The 8,542-nt window shown below is 41.4% G+C and overlaps 1 non-coding gene across 1 annotated transcript; it reads right to left on the reverse strand.

The window, feature by feature from the left end:
• Nucleotides 1–5,252: 5,252 nt before the first annotated feature.
• LOC140855988 (small nucleolar RNA R71) lies at nt 5,253–5,358 on the reverse strand. The gene has a single exon (XR_012139427.1). It is a non-coding gene; the product is annotated as a small nucleolar RNA R71 (small nucleolar RNA).
• Nucleotides 5,359–8,542: the final 3,184 nt, after the last annotated feature.

Consider the following 8,542-nt stretch of genomic DNA (forward strand, 5'->3'; position numbering starts at 1 on the left):
AGCACCAGGCCTTTAGGGACTGGAGCAAAATTAAAATTACTAGAAATTATTTAAAAAAATAATTAGTTATGAACCTTGTTGGAGCATGATCCCGGCTCCTCCCATGGACCTTGGATGTAGCAGAACCAGCAACGAACAAATCTGGAGACTTCTGGACTCGATCGAAGGCCCTTGATGAAATCAGCCTGGTTACTGTCTTCTTCGTCAGCCTTTTGTTCCAGATGAAGAACGCCTCTAAGATCACCTCTAAAAAATTCAAGATCTGGTACCCAACCAGATCAGGCCAGGACCGAGGTTTTTCAATTTTTAGATCTTGAATCAGGGCATTCTAGATAGAGAAGAAGGTAGATAGAATCAGACCTTGCAGATCTATCCTGCTGCAGCCTTTCCTGTAGATTTGTTGATGGAGATCTCACCCGCACCTCAGATCAACTCTAGATCTGAGAGAAACTTGTACCAAACTCATAGCAAGAGATTTCAAGTCCTAGACTTGATATTTTGATGGCTACAAGAGAGGGAGAGGCAATATGGTTGGCGGCACAAAGGGGGAGGGGCTCAAAACCCTAGTGCCTCCCCTGCTTTTCCTACCTTCTATGGACCTGGCGGCAAGAAACCCTAGGGTTTCTTGCTCCTGGGGCATGGAGAATAGCTGAAGAGAGAATGAGAAGAGAGAGAGAGACTTGAGAGAAAGGGTTTTCATATTTCTTGGCTTAATCAAACCTATACAGTGCATGTATATATAAACACAGGGTCAAGTGACCCAAACCCAAAACTCCCTTGACCAACTCTATGGAAGATTAGGTTAGCCCAAGCCCATGTACACCCATGATTCGACCTAATCTCACCTATCCTGGGCCCAGACCTGGCCCATAAAGAGTTGGTCCCTTGAGGCCCACATAACCTAGACCTCAAGAATCCGAAAGGCCCACAGCCTTTCAACCTAGGGCCCAACTAGCCCTAGAGCCTCCATAAAGCCCTCATGAATGATGGACCTTGGCCTTAGCCTTGGTCCCCTGGGCCTTGGACACACCACCTGAATCACAACAATCTCCACCTTGGTGTCCCAAAGCCTTAACCAGCTCCACTCTGTCCATCAGTCGAATCAACTCAACACATCTTTGAAAGCTATTTCGTGGAAGTACCTTCGTAATTGCATCAGCTGGGTTCTCCTTGGTGTGTACCTTTACCAGCTCCACCTCACCATCCTCCACAAGCTCCCTGATCCGATGATATCAAATGTTGATGTGCTTTGCCTTGCATTATAGACTGAGTTCTGTGCTAATAGAAGTGCACTCTGGCTGTCACAATGCACTCTAATGGCCTCCTGAGTAAGACCCATCTCCGTCAATAAACTCTTCAACCAAATTGCCTCCTTAGCTGCTTCTGTCAGCCCGATGTACTCCACCTCTGTAGTGGATAGGGCCGTGATAGGCTGCAGACTCGATCTCCAAGAAATAGGACCTCCATACAGGCTAAAGATGAAGCCTATCGTAGACCTCCGGGTATCCACATCTCCACCGAAGTCTGCATCTACATAATCGCCAATCAGCCCTTGAGCCTCCCTAGATATGTCAAAGTATCCCACTGCACCTCCTCGCTATTCGTAGCAGATGCCAACTCCAACTGAACCCGTCAGGTATCTGAATATCTACTTCAGAGCTCTCCAATGCTCCCTACCAAGCTACGCCATGAACCTACTAACCTGACTCACTGCATGAGTGATATCTGGCCTACAACAGACTATCGCATACATCAAGCTCCCAACTCCTGAAGCATAAGGAACCATCTCCATCTCCTGAGCCTCCACCTCAGTCTGTGGCACCATGGTCTTCGAGAGTCTGAAGTGACCGGCAAGTGGCAGCTCCGTCGGCTTTGCTCCCTTCATCTCGAACCTCTCTAAAACCTTCTATATGTAGCCCCCTTGAGATAGATGCAGCACCCTCCGGGCTCGATCTCTGAAAATCTCCATGCCTAGGATCTTTCTTGCAGGGCCCAAATCCTTCATCTCAAACTCCCGAGATAAGGATGCCTTCAGATCCTGCACAACCTTCCTACTCTTGCATGCTATAAGCATGTCATCCACATACAAGAGTAGGAACACCCTAGAACTATCCTCAAGAGACTGAACATAAACACAAGGATCAAACTCGCACCTGGAAAGTCCAATGCTGCGCACATAGGAGTCGAACCGCTTGTACCATTGCCTCGGCAACTGCTTCAGCCCGTACAGCGACTTCTGCAACAAACAAACCTTTCCCTCTGATCCTAGATCCCTGAAACTGGGTGGCTGCTCCATGTAAATCCTCTCCTCCAAATGCCCATGAAGGAACACCATCTTGACATCCATCTGCTCCAGCTCTAAATCCTAAGCTGCTACAATGCTCAGCAACACTCTGATGGAAGTGATAACACTTAATTTAAGTATTTTAAATTAAGAAATTATATTTAATTTATCTTATTTATTAAGAATTTGATGTTTCTTTCAATGTTTTACAGGAAAGGTGATCGCTGATACAAAGAGTCCGATTCATAGATCAAAAAGATTCAAGTTTGAAGAAAATTGGACTTAAAATAAAATTAAAATAAAAGAAAGACACATCTGGTATTATAGAAAATGAAGATACTATGCAAGGAATCTAAAAAGGATATAGAAGTCATTATTAATGAACTTTTGTATCCTTTTGGAATATAGGTTCACGTGAATAAATGCTGGGCGCATGAAGTCTGGCGCGCGTGATATGAATTCAAAAGAAAAATATGGCGCGTGATATGAATTCAAAAGAAGAACCAGGCGCGCGTGAACGCGCGTGAACACGCGGGAAGCTGGCGCAGACGTAGGACGCAGCGCGGACGCAGCGCGGACGCGGGACGGACGCGGGATGCGGCACGGACGCGGGCAGGCGCGCACCGCAGACACAGTGGCGAGCAAATTAAAGAAAAAATTTTTATTTGGAGATATTTCAAGTGGAAAGATTTGTATTTTTTTTTTAGTCCCACATCGGAAAACCATGTAAAACTCCTCCCCCCTAATATCTATAAAAAGGCTTTTGTACTCCCATTAGAGGGGGGAGCCCAGAAATTCTTCTAGAGCCTTGCATAGAGGAATAGAAAGGGACTACTTCATGAGCAGCTAGGCTAGCGGTCTCGGGAGTGGAGAAAAAATTTTGTAACGACACAGAGATGGTTTATTGTTCTAAACTTTCCTGTATTTCTTTATATGCAATAAAGATTATGCTTTTTATTTAAATTGTCATGAGTTCTTTATTTGCTCCCTATCATATGCTTTTATCTATGCTTTCTTGTTAGATTAATATTAGGAACAACTTTTACTTTCCGGAGACGCGTCGTGATCTACGGATACGGGGCATGCGGAGGAAAGAAGAGTTGGTTACCTAGTACTTTTCGGAGACGCGCCGTGATCTACGGGTACGGAGCGTGCCGAGGAAAGACAGGTATTTTTCCTAAGATTAATTACATATATTTAGTTAAAAAAGAGATACAACTCTGCTAGTGCAAATTAATTCAAAACTCCCGAGCTCTTTTATTTTTTAATTACCTCAATTTTACGATAATTTATTTTCTAAATCAAAAACAATGCTTCTTTCTTTTACCTTGCAATTTCAACTTAGCCCAAGGTCCCTGAGGATACGATCTCGACTCATCCTACCTACGTAGTGAGTAGAGTTATTTTTGGTGCTATCAACGACTACGCATCAAATTTTGGCACCGTTGCCGGGGATCTTGGCACGGTTGAATTAAAAAAAAAAAATTTGAAAATTTTTTTTTTAAATTTAAAAAAAAAAATACTTTTCAGTTTTTATTTCTCGTTTTAAATTTTTTTTTTTCAGTACTTTCTAGCTAAATAATCTTATTTGCATAATTACAGAATTACCTTGCATAACTAATTTACTATTTAGAATTTTGCTGCTTAGAATAATTTGCTACTTTTCATAGCCCAGTAATTTATTGCTTTTCAGATTAATCACTTAAATTTATTTTCTTGCAAAACTAAAAAAAAATTAAAAAAAAAAATATAAAAAGATAAAATTATATAAAAAAAAAAACCACTGACATTTCATAACACTTAACTAAAATAGCGTAACCTCAAATATAAAAATTTTAACCTGATTGGACACTTTGTTTCCTTGCATTGCATCTCCATAATTAATCTTAAGGGCAATAACCCATTAACCAGATAAGGTGGGGATTTGATCACCCTTCCTTGGCCCACAAATCACTCCCTTGCATTTGCATAACCTAGACCTTAATTTAAAATCAACTAGACGTCAGCCCTAGGAATTTCGAGCTCAATAGGATAAGAAAGCTCTAGAGTTGAACCGAGTGCGGATTGGTTAATTGCTCGGTGTCTAAGGCAAGTGGTTAAAGAAAGTGGTTTTCAATTGGTTCCGTTGACTGACCTGGCCAACTTAGTTGGTGTCTAAGGAAAGCAACGAGCAGGAAACCTCTCATATCTTACGCTTACCTGGCCGAGTCAGTTAGTCAGTCTTGAGCTTGGAGTGCTCAAAAGCAATCTTGAAAGTTAGGAGCTGTCTAGATCTAAGTTAACCTTAGGATAGAGAGTCTATGATTGTTTAAGTTGATTGCAATTAACATCTAAACATTAATTAATTTCTCCCTTTTTATAGATTTAAGATTCTTAGGTTCTTCTCTTTAGATTTTCTTCATTCTTTTCTCACTTTATTATAAAAATATATATTATAAAAATAAAAAAAAAAAAAAAAATTTCTGTGTGTGCTCTACAGTATAATTGTAAGGTGTATGCTTGGCCGTAGATCGTTACGACCAGAAATCCAACCTTTTGATCCAGAAATAGAAAGAACCTTTAGAGCCAACAGACATAAAAAGATGGACCGAAATCAGGAGAATGATCCACCCAAGCAATTGAAGGAGTACTTTACTCCTTCCACATAACCTACTCTCCTTGTATTCAAGTACCCCCTGTGGAGGCCACTCAATATGAAATTAAGTCCAGTATAATCCAAATGTTACCTTCATTTTATGGACTTAGTAATGAAGACCCTTATAAACATCTTGAAGAATTTCTTGAGATATGCTCAACTGTCAAAATTCACAACTTCTCCGATGATGCTCTTAGGTTGAAATTATTCTCTTTTTCACTTAAGGACAAAGCCAAATACTGGCTACATACTTTGGATTCCATGACTATATCAACCTGGGACCAGCTGCAAGGAGAGTTTCTCAAGAAATATTTTCCCATAGGAAAAACTAATCAAATAAGGAAAGCCATAACTAGTTTTTCCCAATTAGATGGAGAAATGTTTCATGAAACATGGGAGAGATTAAAAGACCTTATTAGAAAATGTCCCCACCATGCTGTACCCAAGTGGCAGTTAATCCAATGTTTTTATGATGGGCTCTCTGAAAGAAATCGACAAATGGTCGATGCATCATGCGGTGGGACATTTATGCTGAAAAGTGAGGATGAGGCATGGCAACTGTTTGAAATTTTAAGTGAAAATTTATTACATCATATGTCTGCCTCTATTAGAGATAAACCCATGTTAAACTCAAAAAGAGGTGGAATATATGAAGTAGGAAATGCCATAGATATCCATCAAAAGGTAGATGAACTGTCCCAAAAATTAGATCGTCTTCTAAACACTGGACAATCCCCGATTCCACCTAATCCAATCCAAGAAGTTTGTGCATTGTGTGCAAGTCCAAACCATTTTGTTAGTGAATGCCCAGCCGCACCCCAATTTCCTGAGTTTGTGCACGAGCAGGTTCAGCAAGTCCAACAAGCTCGCAGACCAGGAAACGATCCATATTCGAACACTTATAACCCCGGCTGGAGAAATCATCCAAATTTTTCCTGGAGACCACAACCAGTGGTTGGTCCTGCCACATCTCGACCTCAATATCAGGATCCAACATATAGGCATGGACCATACCAGCAATTTCAAAATGTTCCTCAACCGTCTACTACTGGTCACAGTTCAGCTTTTGAGGAAAAAGTCCTGAAAGCACTAGAAAGATTAGAAGTCAACACTCAGACCCTTAACTCCCACACACAATCCATTGCTAAGCTAGAGACCCAAATAGGTCAACTAGCAACTGCATTCAGTAGGAGGGAAGGAGGAAAATTACCTAGCCAACCAGAGAGCAACCCAAGAGGGCAATTTGTGATTGAGAGTTCTAATACCCCAGAAGCTTTTTCTGAACATGCCAAATCAATCATGACTCTGAGAAGTGGGAAGGTCATTGAACACACTAGCAAAACCAAAGAGACTGACCCTAAATCTCTAACCGAATCCAAATCACCCAAGAACAAGGAGGACCTGAAAATAGAGAAGGAACCAACTGCATCGGAATCATCTTACTTGCCTAAAGCCCCATTTCCGGATGCCCTGAAAGCCCCTATTCCTGCAGATAAGAAGGGAGAAAACTCGATGAGATGTTGGAATTGTTTAAGCAAGTCCAAATTAATCTTCCCCTTCTAGATGCAATCAAACAGGTCCCTGCTTATGCCAAATTTTTGAAGGATTTGTGTACCCAAAACCGTAAATCTAGATCACAAATCCCAAAGAAAGTACGTCTCACTGAACAGGCTAGTTCTGTCTTCAGCATGCCACTCCTCCAAAGCTTAAGGACCCAGGAGCCCCCATCATTTCTGTGTTATAGGAGATTATCACATTGAAAAAGCTCTTCTGGATTTAGGGGCAAGTGTGAATCTTTTACCTAGTTCGGTGTATGAACTTTTTGGATTTGGAGAACTGAAACCCACATCAGTCACACTGCAGTTAGCCGACAGATCAATTAAGGAACCACGTGGAATGCTTGAGGATGTCTTGGTCAAGGTAGATGAGTTTTACTTTCCAGTTGATTTTCTGGTTCTCGATATGGAATTAAGTGGCAACCCAGACAAATTCCCATTATCTTAGGACGACCTTTCCTAGCTACGGTGAATGCATGCATCAATTGTAGGACAGGAGTCATGGACGTATCGTTTGGGAATAAGAAACTAAGACTGAATGTGTTTGGTGCTTCCCAAGGACCATCAATGGATAGTTGCTTCGAAGTAGATACACTAGAAGATATTATAGAAGATGCAACACCCATAATTCTAGCACCAGACCCCTCAGATACTTGCTTGGCTCACTCTGGAGTGTGTGACTTTGAGGAATATAGGAAAGAAGTTAACATCTTGTTAGATACACCACATGATAAAACCACTCCTCCATGGATAATCAAGTATGAGCCATTGCCACATTAGCCAGTACACCAATAGTCCCATCTTTAGAATCACCACCTACGTTAGAATTGAAACCTCTTCCTGCCACGCTTAAGTATGTATTTCTAGGACTTAATGACACCCTCCCGGCAATCATTGCATCAGACTTGACCCCTAATCAGGAAGCACAATTGGTTGGTATTCTGAAGGAACATAAAGAGGCTATCGGTTGGTCCATTGCTGATTTAAAAGGAATTGACCCCTCCATTTGCATGCATCATATTCATTTTGAGGAAAATGCCAAACCCCATCGAGATATGCAGAGGAGATTGAACCCAAACATGCGTGAAGTAGTAAAGAAAGAGGTGGTAAAGTGGTTAGATGCTGGAATCATCTACCCCATATCCGATAGTAAATGGGTCAGTCCCACTCAAGTAGTACCTAAGAAATCTGGTATTACTGTGGTGGAGAACGAAGAAGGTGAACTACTTCCAACTCGCATATCATCTGGATGGCGAGTATGCATAGATTATAGAAAACTGAATGCCGTTACTAGGAAGGATCATTTTCCATTGCCCTTCATCGATCAAATCCTAGAACGGTTAGCAGGACAAAGTTTCTACTATTTTCTTGATGGTTATTCAGGGTACAATCAAGTACCTGTATTTCCGGATGATCAAGAAAAGACGACCTTCACTTGCCCCTATGGCACCTTCGCTTTTTGACGTATGCCATTTGGGCTTTGCAATGCACCCGCTACATTTCAACGGTGCATACTGGCCATTTTTTCGGATATGGTGGACAAATGTCTTGAAGTTTTTATGGATGATTTTTCTGTGTTTGGAACCACTTTGAAGATTGTCTCCATAATCTTTCAAAAGTTCTTAAACGGTGTATGGAGACAAATCTTGTCCTAAGTTGGGAAAAGGGCCATTTCATGGTGCGGAAAGGAATTGTATTAGGACATATTATTTCTGAAAAAGGGATTGAGGTAAATAAAGCCAAAGTTGAGGTCATTTCAAAACTACCACCCCCTACTTCGGTCTGACAAATACGATCTTCTTAGGTCATGCCGGATTTATAGACGCTCATCAAAGACTTTAGCAAGATTTCAAGACCCTTGTGCAATCTGTTGGCCAAGGATACACCATTTGTCTTTGATGAAGACTGTTTGAAAGCATTCAACACATTACGAACAGCCCTGACAACAGCACCCATAATAAAACCCCCTGACTGTCCCATTCCATTTGAGATTATGTGTGATGCCTCTGACTTTGCAATAGGTGCCGTCTTAGGCCAAAAAATCAATAAGGAGCCACATGTGATTTA

The sequence above is a fragment of the Elaeis guineensis genome, chromosome 2, assembly GCF_000442705.2.
Source record: "Elaeis guineensis isolate ETL-2024a chromosome 2, EG11, whole genome shotgun sequence".
NCBI lineage: Eukaryota > Viridiplantae > Streptophyta > Magnoliopsida > Arecales > Arecaceae > Elaeis > Elaeis guineensis.